Source organism: Mus musculus, chromosome 10 (genome assembly GCF_000001635.26).
Source record: "Mus musculus strain C57BL/6J chromosome 10, GRCm38.p6 C57BL/6J".
Lineage (NCBI taxonomy): Eukaryota > Metazoa > Chordata > Mammalia > Rodentia > Muridae > Mus > Mus musculus.
Window position 1 is genome coordinate 65,860,624 of NC_000076.6, and position 12,525 is coordinate 65,873,148.

The following is a 12,525-nucleotide window of genomic DNA, read 5'->3' on the forward strand; positions in this document are numbered from 1 at the left end:
AAGACACATGAGACCCGAGCATGAAGAGTGAAGATAGACAAAATGTTGACCCTAGCTAAAGAGTCATTGGCAACTGATAGCTGCTGAGAAAGGAAGAGTCAGTTTTAAGGGTTCTGTCCCAGTCGGTTGACCACCTTTCAATGAAGACCACATGTCCAGGTATGTATGGGCATTATAAAACAGACTTGATGGGCTATGAGAAAAGGAGGACACTATCAGTTATCCTATCAAGGTGGGTGATGGACCTCTTAGGAATGGAGGGAGGAGTGAGCATTATAACACACTCAACACATTTCATTCCATCTCAAAACCTCATATAACTAATCAAAATGAGTCAGCAGAAAAGGGAACACAAATTTCTGGTGAATATAGAGGAGTTATGGGTGTGGAAGGAGCTAGTGGAGCTAGCAGAGAAGAATGAAAATAATCAAAATACATTCTGGGAAGCCCTCAAACAATCTATAGACAATTTTAAAGGAAAAGTGTGAAATACTTTATGAGTTCGTATTCACTTGAATTAGAATTTTTAATAGAGTTGCTTGCATAGCTAGTATTCAGGAGTGTTGTCTCCCTGATAATTACCTTAATAACAAATTAGATTCACTTCAAACACTGCCTCTCTGACTCAGAGAGATACTTCACTACCTGCATAAGAGTGCCTGTTTTAACAGGCAACACTTCATTCCTTTGAACTGCAGCATCTGAAAAAGACATCTTTCACAATATCACTATTACAATAGTGTGAATAGTTCTAAAAAGAGCTGGTTAGGTGAACAATGGGGCACTGACCCCCTGAGATTGCTTTGAATAATTATGATAAACATGAACAAATTAGCCTCAGCTGGCATAACAGCAGCTAGTCCCTCACACACAATTTGTGAAATAATATCCAAGAGTTTCAGAGATAACCTAAGCCTATGATATGTATTCTAGCTCATGAGGATGTTCTATCTGAGCTTGTTTCTAACACACTCAGGCCACAATGCCAAGGAGTAGCATTACCTGGGAAAAATGGGTATATGCAAGATACCTGGTATACAATGCTTTCCTCTGTTCCTTGCTCTATATTAAGTTTTTGTGTCTTGATTTTAAAGTTATCAGACTCAGTGATGAGCTGTTTAACCATGCTCATTCCAATGTTAATGTTTTAAAGCATTCATAAAAGGTTAAAAAAAGAAGTAAATAAGTCTAAACACACAAACACACACACATACATATATATATATATATATATATATATATATATATATATATACAGAGAGAAAGAGAGAGAGAGCTATAAATATTCTATTTAGAAATGTACAAATGTATATAAATATTAAGACTCACATAAAAACAGGTACCATACAGATACATACATATATGTGTGTATGTATACATGTATATCAATATACTCACATAAGTATGCACATATATTGGTTTGTGTCTGTGTTGCATCAGTTAATTTTGTATTGTTGTGAGCCAAATAACTCTGAAAACTACTTGAAAACTACTAGGCCAAAGATTTCTTTGGGCTCATAGTTTTGAGATACCTTAATCTATCATGGTGGAGAAGGCAGAACAGAATCTTCAGATCAATGATGGAGAAATGTGTAGGGGCCTAGTAATAATGATAGTAGATAAAGAAGCAGGAAGTGTGCTGGAATTACCATGGCTATAGCCATCTTAGGCCCACTCCCAGGGACTTAATACTGTCAAAACTAAGCCAGACTCCAAAAGCTTGTACTATATTCAAAAACAGCATGATACGCATCAAAACATGTGCTTAGACCATGATCCTACAGAAGTACTTTTGATATGGACATCCATAAAGATAAATATACATGTATTTAATTAATAAACAAAAATGCACTAGAAATAATTATCATAAAGACTGGGTTAGAAAGTGTATCAGCCAGTGTCCTCTAAAGCAGTGGTTATTAACCTGTGGCTTCCAACGCCTTTGGCAAACTTCTACCTTCAGAGCTACTTACATTATGATTCAGAAGAGTACACAAATTAGAATTAAACAGTAGCATTAAAAATAATTTTATTGTTGAGGTTCCCCATAACAAAAGGAAACATATTGAAAGGTCACAGCATTAGGAAGGTTGAGAACCACTGCTCTAGAGGAACATAACCAATAGAATGTGTGTGTATAATTGCAATAGTAGAGAAACTTCTGTCTCATATACCTGAGAGACTGGACTCCGAAGTTGCAAAATGCAAATAATGTTCTTTCTGCAATGCCCTATTTTCATCTGGTGTTTCTTTTTTTTTTTTTTCTTTTTTTTTCCATTTTTTATTAGGTATTTAGCTCATTTACATTTCCAATGCTATACCAAAAGTCCCCCATACCCACCCACCCCCACTCCCCTACCCACCCACTCCCCCTTTTTGGCCCTGGTGTTCCCCAGTAATGGGGCACATAAAATTTGCGTGTCCAATGGGCCTCTCTTTCCAGTGATGGCCGACTAGGCCATCTTTTGATACATATACAGCTAGAGTCAAGAGCTCCGGGGTACTGGTTAGTTCATAATATTGTTCCACCTATAGGGTTGCAGATCCCTTTAGCTCCTTGGGTTCTTTCTCTAGCTCCTCCATTGGGAGCCCTATGATCCATCCATTAGCTGACTGTGAGCATCCACTTCTGTGTTTGCTAGGCCCCGGAATAGTCTCACAAGAGACATCTGGGTCCTTTCAATAAAATCTTGCTAGTGTATGCAATGGTGTCAGCGTTTGGATGCTGATTATGGGGTGGATCCCTGGATATGGCAGTCTCTACATGGTCCATCCTTTCATCTCAGCTCCAAACTTTGTCTCTGTAACTCCTTCCATGGGTGTTTTGTTCCCAATTCTAAGGAGGGGCATAGTGTCCACACTTCAGTCTTCATTCTTCTTGAGTTTCATGTGTTTAGCAAATTGTATCTTATATCTTGGGAATCCTAGGTTTGGGGCTAATATCCACTTATCAGTGAGTACATATTGTGTGAGTTCCTTTGTGAATGTGTTACCTCACTCAGGATGATGCCCTCCAGGTCCATCCATTTGGCTAGGAATTTCATAAATTAATTCTTTTTAATAGCTGAGTAGTACTCCATTGTGTAGATGTACCACATGTTCTGTATCCATTCCTCTTTTGAGGGGCATCTGGGTTCTTTCCAGCTTCTGGCTATTATAAATAAGGCTGCTATGAAGATAGTGGAGCATGTGTCCTTCTTACCAGTTGGGGCATCTTCTGGATAATATGCCCAGGAGAGGTATTGCTGGATCCTCCGGTAGTACTATGTCCAATTTTCTGAGGAACCACCAGACTGATTTCCAGAGTGGTTGTACAAGCCTGCAATCCCACCAACAATGGAGGAGTGTTCCTCTTTCTCCACATCCACGCCAGCATCTGCTGTCACCTGAATTTTTGATCTTAGCCATTCTGACTGGTGTGAGGTGGAATCTCAGGGTTGTTTTGATTTGCATTTCCCTGATGATTAAGGATGTTGAACATTTTTTCAGGTGCTTCTCTGCCATTCGGTATTCCTCAGGTGAGAATTCTTTGTTCAGTTCTGAGCCCCATTTTTTAACCAGAGACACTGAAACTTTTAGAGGAGAAAGTGGGGAAAAGCCTTGAAGATATGGGCACAGGGGAAAAATTCCTGAACAGAACAGCAATGGCTTGTGCTGTAAGATCGAGAATTGACAAATGGGACCTAATGAAACTCCAAAGTTTCTGCAAGGCAAAAGACACCGTCAATAAGACAAAAAGACCACCAACAGATTGGGAAAGGATCTTTACCTATCCTAAATCAGATAGGGGACTAATATCCAACATATATAAAGAACTCAAGAAGGTGGACTTCAGAAAGTCGAATAACCTCATCTGGTGTTTCTCAGAAGGAGCTTTCCACCTTGAGGGGGCAGTCCAAACAATTCTTCATGTGAAGGTTGCTACTCAATTGATTCTAATTTGTGGTAAGCCATTATTAAAGCCAACCTTCACAGAGACTGAGCAACTAACGTGTGCTAACTTTCAAGCGAAATTCTATGAAGTGACAGAATAAACGTAAAAGAATACAAAGTGAATTTAAAGCTGGGTAGAGAAATATAACACAATATCACAGCAACAAAACTCGGAAGTATAATAAAGGGCACAAACCCTTAGTGGTCAGAGAGAAGGACTGGAAGCACCAGGGTACCAATAAACTAAGGACAGAATATGGTGAGACGAAGTTCTGCACAGCTGCACACTCTAGATACTACTCCACGTCATACAAGAAGTGGCAGAGGGCCTATTTGGAAAAACAGACAAGCTGCCATCCCTTTCTCCTAGATTTGTGCTAAGCTGTAAGTAAAAAATGTCATTAACCCAGAGGTTAAGTAATTAGCCTGGTAAAAGGAAGAGCAGACCATGAGAGGTGTTTCCTATTGCTGTTCCATGGCAAATAAGTACCTGAGAAGACATGGATGAGGAGCTAAGAGGATGTGTTAGCAGAAACACCTTACTGCTGTTTCCATTCTATCCCACGTGGACTTGGCCAGTAAATTAAAATCACCAATGTTTTAAAATAGGCATACCCAAGAATCATAATTAGAAGAAGGAAAACGATAAAAGAGATTTCCCAGAACATATGCAATGAACCAAGCTTAAAATAAAAATAAAAAAAAAAAATTTAAAAGGAAGGGAGCTGAGGTACCAGATGGCTCAGCAAGTAAAGAAGCTTGCCATCAAGATGGACAACCTCCTTTCAATCCTCAAGACCAACATGGTGGAAGGATATAACTACAGCAAGTTGTCCTCTAACCTCTGACCTCTGACCTCCACTCATGTGCCTATTGCAAGGCACCTGTGTACTGTACACACACACACAAACATTTAAAATGTATATATTTATATAGACATTTGTAATATATGAATATAACATAAATATATAAATATATCTACATGCAATGTTTTATTTTATACATTTAAATATATAATTTTTTAAAGGAAAGAAGAAATTTTAGTGAAAATCCATTCAAAATAGAACAAATATCAATACTATTCAAATTAAGCTAACTACCACTCTCAGGCCTCACGGAAAAGGCAATGAGTTGCAGATCCTGCATGCACTAAAGAACACAGTAGAAAGCACCATTCTCAAGTGAAAACGAGTGATAATTTGTATAGGTGAGCAAAGTTTATTTATGTGGGATGCTGTAACACTTATAAAGGACAAGGCACTTAGGGATTCTTAATGCAGATGGCAGATGTTGTCATAAAGACACACAATTAGCAGAATGAAAATGCTAATCCATGAACATCACCTTTTGAGGAGGAAGTGCCACACTTGATAAAGACAAGCTGCTAAATAATTAGTTACTACAGTCAAAATGGACAAACTGGTAGTGAGGCATGTGCCCACAGAGGAACTGCTCACGGTCTACCAGAGATAGAAAAGGTGTTTCCCATTCAGAGATATCACATGAGAGAGAGAGAGAGAGAGAGAGAGAGAGAGAGAGAGAGAGAGAGAGAGAAAGAGCTCTAGTCATCAATAAATCCACAATTCTCAGAAGTTTCATGACTAAAATAAAGAAAGCTATGCATAGAAAACAGAAGACTTTGGCAAGGGTATAAAATGGGGACTAACCCTACCCCTACCTCTCCCTCTTCCTCCCTATCTTTTTATCTATCTATCTATCTATCTATCTATCTATCTCTCCCCCAACACACATTTTCTTTATACTTCCCCATCACTTCAAAACACAGATGTTTTCAACTTCTTACTATTCTGTTTTTGTTCAATTTTAAAAGTAGCAGAGTAAATGAATTTTATGTGTCTTATTTACTAGTGTATCTCAATATATGCCATTTATAATTACATATGGTATATATCATATATATGAAATCATTATTATGTATTTGTAGATTTTTAAAAATTATGTTATTTATTTACATTCCAAAAGTTGCCCCCTTTTGGGTGATCCCTCCCCAAGTTCTTTACTCCCTACCTCCCCTGCCTCTGAGAGAGCACTCTTCACCAGGGCATCAAGTTTCCAGAGGATTAAGAGCGTCCTCTCCCACTGAGGCCATACTAGACAATCCTCTGCTACATGTGTGCCCAGGGCCATGGACCAAGCCCATGCATGCACCTTGTTTTCTTTTTTTGTTTGTTTGTTTGGTTGATTGGTTGGTTTTTGGGTTTTTTTGTTATTGTTGTTGTTGTTGTTTTGGTTTTTTGGTTTTTTTCTTAGTCTCTGGGATCTCTGAGGGGTCTGGGTTAGTTGACACTGTTGTTCTTCCTATGGGGTTGCAATCCTCTTCAGCTCATTCAGTCCTTCTTCTAACTCTTCCATATTGGTCCCCAACTTCAATCCAATGGTTGGCTATAAGTATCTGCATTTGTCTCAGTCAGTTGCTGGTAGAGCCTCTCATAGGACAGACATACTAGTCACCTGTCTGCACACAATATGGTGGCCTCAGTAATAGTGTCAGGATTTGGTGTGCATGCATGAGATGGATCCGAAGTTGGGCATGTCACTGTGTGGCCTTTCGTTCAAATGCTGCTCCATTTTTGTCCATGCATTTCCATTAAACAGGAAGAATTCTGGGCTAAAATCTTTGAAGATGGGTGGGTGGTCCCCTGCCTCAACTGGGGGCCATGTCTATCCACTAGAGGTAATCTCTTCCAGTTCCATCTCCCCACTGTTAGGTATTTTGACTAATATAATCCCCATTGAGACCTGCTAGCCTCTCACATCCCAGGTCTCTGAGACTTTCTGGAAGGTCCCCTGACTCCTTACCCCCATTGCTGCATATTTCAATTTATTCTTCTGGAATCTCTGGAAGTCCCTCCTCTCTCTTCACATAACTGATCCTGTGCCTCATTTTCCCCTCCACTTTCCTCTCTTCTACCCTGTTTCCTCCATCCATCTGCTTCCCATGATTATCCTGTAGCCCTTCTAAGTGGGTTTTTATTTATCCAATCTTGGGCCTTCCTTCTTGTTAAGATTCCTATAGTTTGTGAGATGTATCATGGGTATTTTGAACTTTTTTAGCTAATATCCTCTCATCAGTGAGTACATACTATGCATGTTATTTTGTATCTGGGTTATCTCACTCACGATGATACTTTCTAGTCCAATCCATAGCTGAATAGTACTCCATTATGTAAATGAACCACGTTTTCTGTATATATTTGGTTGAGCAACATCTGAGATTTTTACACCAAGATATATTATACTATTTGAGACTATTGTAAAGGGTGGTATTTCCCTATTTCTATTCTCAACCCATTTATCTTTTGTGTACAGGAAGGCTACTGATTTCTTTGATTTAATTTTATATCCAATCACATTGTTGAAGTTATTTATCAACTATAGAAGTTCTCTGGTATAATTTTGGGGGTTACTTATGGATACTATAGTATTCTGCAAATAGTAATACTCTGACTACTTCCTTTCAAATTTTTATTCCCTTGATCTCCTTTTGTTGTCTTACTGCTCTAGCTAGAACCTTGAGTACTATATTGAATACATAGGGAGAGAGTGGGAAGCCATGACTTGTCCCTGATTTTCATGGAATTGCTTCAAGTTTCTCTTCAATTTATTTGATATTGGGTGTTTGTTTGCTGTATATGGCTTTTAATATGATTAGGTATGGGCCTAATTTAATTCCTGATCTCTCCAAGACTTTTAACTTGAAGGGGTGTTGGATTTTGTCAAAGACTTTTTCAACATATAATGAGATGATCACATTGTTTTTTTTTTTTTTCTTTCAGTTTGTTTATATAGTGGAATATGTTGGATTTTTATATATTGAACCATCCCTGCATCCCTGGAATGAAGCTTGATTGTGGTGAATTACAAGTTTGAAATAATCCCATGCATACTATTAGATCATCACAGACTAAGGCTAGACTTCAATAACAACAAAAACAACAGAAAGTCCACATACTCATGGAAATGGAACAACTCTCTACTCGATGATAACTTGATCAAGGAAGAAATAAAGACTTTATAGAGTTCAATAAAAATGAAGATACTACAGCATACCCAGACTTATGGACGTAATGAAACTGGTGCTAAGAGGAAATTTCATAGCACTATGTGCCCTTGTAAAGATATTGGAGAGATCCTGCACTCACAACATAACAGCACACCTGAAAGCTCTAGAAGAAAAAGAAGCAAACACACCCAAGAAGAGTAAAGGGCAAGAAAAAATTAAACTCAGGACAGATATCAACCAATTAGAAACAAAGAGAATGATAGAAAGAATCTACAATACCGAGAGCTGAGTCTTTGATATATCAATAAGATAGATAAATCTTAAACTAACTAAAAAGCGAATTAACTAATTAACTAACTAACTAATCAACTAACTAACTAAAGGACACAGAGACAGTATCCAAATTAACAAAATCAGAAATGAAAAGGGAGACATAACAATAGAAACAGAAGAAATTGAAAAAAATATCAGATCTTACTACAAAAGCCTTTTTTCAACAAAACTGGAAAATCTAGCTGAAATGGATCATTTTCTAGACAAATATCACATACCAAGGTTAAGTCAAGAGCAGGTAAACTGTCTAAACAGTCCAGAAATAGAAGCAGCCATTAAAAACCTCCCAGCCAACCTCACAAAAAAAAAAAAAAAAAAAAAAAAGAGCCAACGGCCAGATTAATTTTAGGGCAGAATTAATCCTACCAGACCTTCAAAGAAGAGCTAATACCAATACTCATCAAACAGTCCAGAAAACTGAAACAGAAAGAACACTCTCATTCTATGAAGCCAGTTACTGTGATACCTAGCCAACACAAAGACCCAACAAAAAAGAGCACTTCAGACCTATTTCTCTTATGAATATTGATGCAAAAATACTTAATAAAATTCTCATCAACTAAATTTAAGAACACATAATAGATATTTTTGAATGAGTTATTGAGAATTGCCAAGCCAACACCTGAAAAATAGTTTTGAAATAAATGCTCAGCTGGATTTTGGGATTTTTCTTGGCCCATTTCCATTATTTCTGCAAAACTAATTCATACATGGCCTGATTCTGGCTTCTGCAGCTTTAACTGGTTAATTGATCCTTAAAGGTGGTTCGAGTTAAATTTGATGGTTATACTGAAGCTCATGATGACTTTGGATGTTAGCAAGAAGATGCAAAGAGAAGACTGGAGACTCACTGGATTTTCTCAGTAACTGACAGCGGAGATCATCCTTCCCACCCCCACCTCTCTGAGAATCAATTTTAGTTAACATTAAGAAAAAAAAACATAGATTCCTACGATAACACTATTAAGAGAATAATTTCACTTTTGGTGTCAGAACAATGTCAAAATTTACAAGTTTCTAGCTGATGAACTCTTTGTTACTTACTTTTTCAGGGGCAGTAGTGAGACATTTAAAGACGCAAGAACACACACCACACTTGAATTATTGCTGCTCTAGCCTGCTTATAGTCAATATCAAAGTTGTAGTCTAAAACAGATGGCATCACCAAACTGATAATGGGACCAGAACCTTTGGGTTCAGACTCCATTTTAGAAAACTGGACCTAAGGTTGAACTAACAGGCCAGTACCTAGCACCAGTTTCCAAATTATCTCCAACAAAACCTGCATCTAGCATCAGTTTCTAGGCTATTCCGCCAACAAATCTGCATCTCCAGATTACAAGTCTGTCCCTGGCACTTCACTTTCTAACAACTATCAATCAGGAGGAAAACAGAAGTTAAGTTTATGTTTTGGCTCCCTGCACTAGTCAATTATGTTAAAGGCCATCATGACCCCCTCCCCCACCACCAATAAAATATGTTCCAGGCTCGATACTCCCTTCTTGCCTCTATAAATGCTTGCCTAAAACCCAACTCAAGGTTGTATCCTCCCGTTCTACTGCACTGTGGTACAAGCTCCAGCTTGAATAAAGAGACCCTAGTGTGATTGCATCAGAATTGGCTCCTTGGTGGTCTTTTGTGTTTCCCAAACTCTTTCTGGCACAACACCATCATCAAAAGAAGCCAAGACAGAAATATGGAGTCAGAAACTGAAATCGAAACCACAGAGGAACACCGGTTACTGGCTTGCTTAACTGCCTTTCATGTACACCTAAAGCCCAGGAACCTAGGCATCGTACTTCCCACTGTGGGCTGATGTGGGCCCTCCCACATCAATTAGCAATTAAAGAACACCTCACAGAGAAGGATGCAAAATACACTTTAATTAAAGTACCTTTTTACCAGGTGTGCCAAGTTGAGAGCTAAATATATTTTATTAGGAATAGTAATAAGATCCTTGAAAAAAAAAAACCCTCAGTACCATAGAAGTTAAATATGCCAACTAAGGTCTCACCAATCGTGAACAAACTCCTGGCCCATAACTGAAGAGCTCCCAGCTTGAGCTCTTGAGTAACCCAGGAGAAGCTTCTAGAAGAAGCTTTACAAGGACATTTGGAATCCTAGAAAGGACAGGGATGAATTTAAATCATGAATAACTACAAAATAATGACTATAGGTTTGACTCCTTGTGCTTTTATGTCTGATGTTAACTTGAAGAAAGCTAGAGTCATCTGAAAGGATGGCACCTTAACTGAAGAAATCCTTTCGGAAGTTCTAGCCATAGGTCTTTTTCTAAATTTGTGATCAGTAGTGGGAGTCCAAGTTAAGTGTGAGTAGTACTATCCCTGGTACTAGCCAGTTATGTTAAAGGCCATCATGACTCCCCCACCACCAACACCAATAAGATATGTCATTGTCTTAATCAGGGCTTAGTTTCTATGACAAAACAGCATGTACAAAAAAAATAATAATAAGTTGGGGAGGAAGGGGTTTATTCAGCTTAGGCTTCTGGAGATTGATCATTGCCCATCACTGAGGGAAGTGATAGGATAGGAAGGATAGGAACTCAAGCAGGGCTGGAACCTGGAGGCAGGACTGATGCAAAGATCATGGAGGAGTTTTGCCTACTCTCTTGCTCTTCCTGGCTTGCTCAGCCTGTCTTCTTATAGAACTCAGGACCACCAGTCCAGGGATTAAACCAGTCACAATGGGTTGGGCTCTCCCACTTGATCACTGATTGAGAAAAGGCCTTACAGCTAGATCTCATGAAGGCCTTTCCCAACTGATACTCCCTTCTCTGTGATGATACTAGCTCGGGTCACATTGACACAAAAAACCAGCCAGTTCAGTGAGTAAGCATCATGACTCCATGGCCTCTGTGTCAGCACCTGCCTTCATGTTCTTGACCAGCTTGAATTTCTGTCCTGACTTCCTTTGGTGATGAACTGTGATGTGGAAGCATAAACTAAATAAATCCATTTTTTTCCAAGTTGCTTTGATCACTGTGTTTTGTCACAGCAACAGTAACCCTGACTAAGACATTTATAAATACTAGAAAAACCAGAGAGAGCATTATCACAGTCTCTCTCTGTCGCTCTGTGTCTTTTTCTGTGTCTGTGTCTGTCTCAGTCTCTCTGTCTCTATCTCTTTCTCTGTCTCTGTCTCTGTCTCTGTCTCTCTCTCTCTCTCTCTCTCTCTCTCTCTCTCTCACACACATACACACACACACACACACACACAAACACATCTAGTTGGGACCACAGCTCTGTCAGAAAAGTACTTTCCACATAAGTGTGAGGACTTGAGTTCAACCTCCAGCACCCATGTAGAAGAATCTTAACATGGTGGCACAGGCTTGTAATCTCAGAGCAGAAGAGAAGAAGACAAGCTGATCCCTGGAGTTTGCTGGCCAGCCAGTCTAGTTTAGGCTAGACCCAAGTCTTAGTGAGAAACTGTGTCTGAAAATTAAGATGAGAGGGTACCTGGGGGGTGATAATTTAAGCCAACCTACAACTCCTATGCACATCTGCTCACATATATCATCCTTCTCACACATAAAACTGCACACATACCCATCCCCCAACACGCACAGATGCTGAAAACCACATATGTGACAACAAAGTACGTAATGAAAAGATAAAATTGTTACCATTCTTACCTTAATAATTAAAAGGAAATTTAGCATGAGGTTTCATTGAACCTCTGAAAAAAACATTTTCCTAAAAGGAAGAATCTCTGCCTTTTGCCTTTCAAAGTTTCCATTCCCCATCTGGTACTCTGCTAGGAACACCTTTTCCTTTATGCTATTATAAAAAAATAAAAAAGGATGTAAAACATTCACTGTGAATAATAGTGTCTGTTTCAATTTGTTAGAGGAACTATAAAATAAACCCCAAACATGCAGTTAATTGATATTTAATAAGAGTTGCATGTTTGATTAAATAATAAATCACAAGGACTTTGAATCAAGGCCTTTCAATGGGTAAATATATTATGATCCCTTAACACAGATTAATATCCATAAAACAACTGTTAGGCAAACAGGCCACAGTAAAAATCATCCCTACTCAAAACGGTGCCATGCTTTTCTAGCTTTCACACCCAGGAAAGCAGAACTTAGCACTTCTTTTTTGTAGTTCATGACCTACACCAACTGAATCACCACCTAGGTACAGTTGTTTCCTAACCAGTGAACCCACAAGGTAGTTTACAGTGGATAGCCCTACACTAATGGT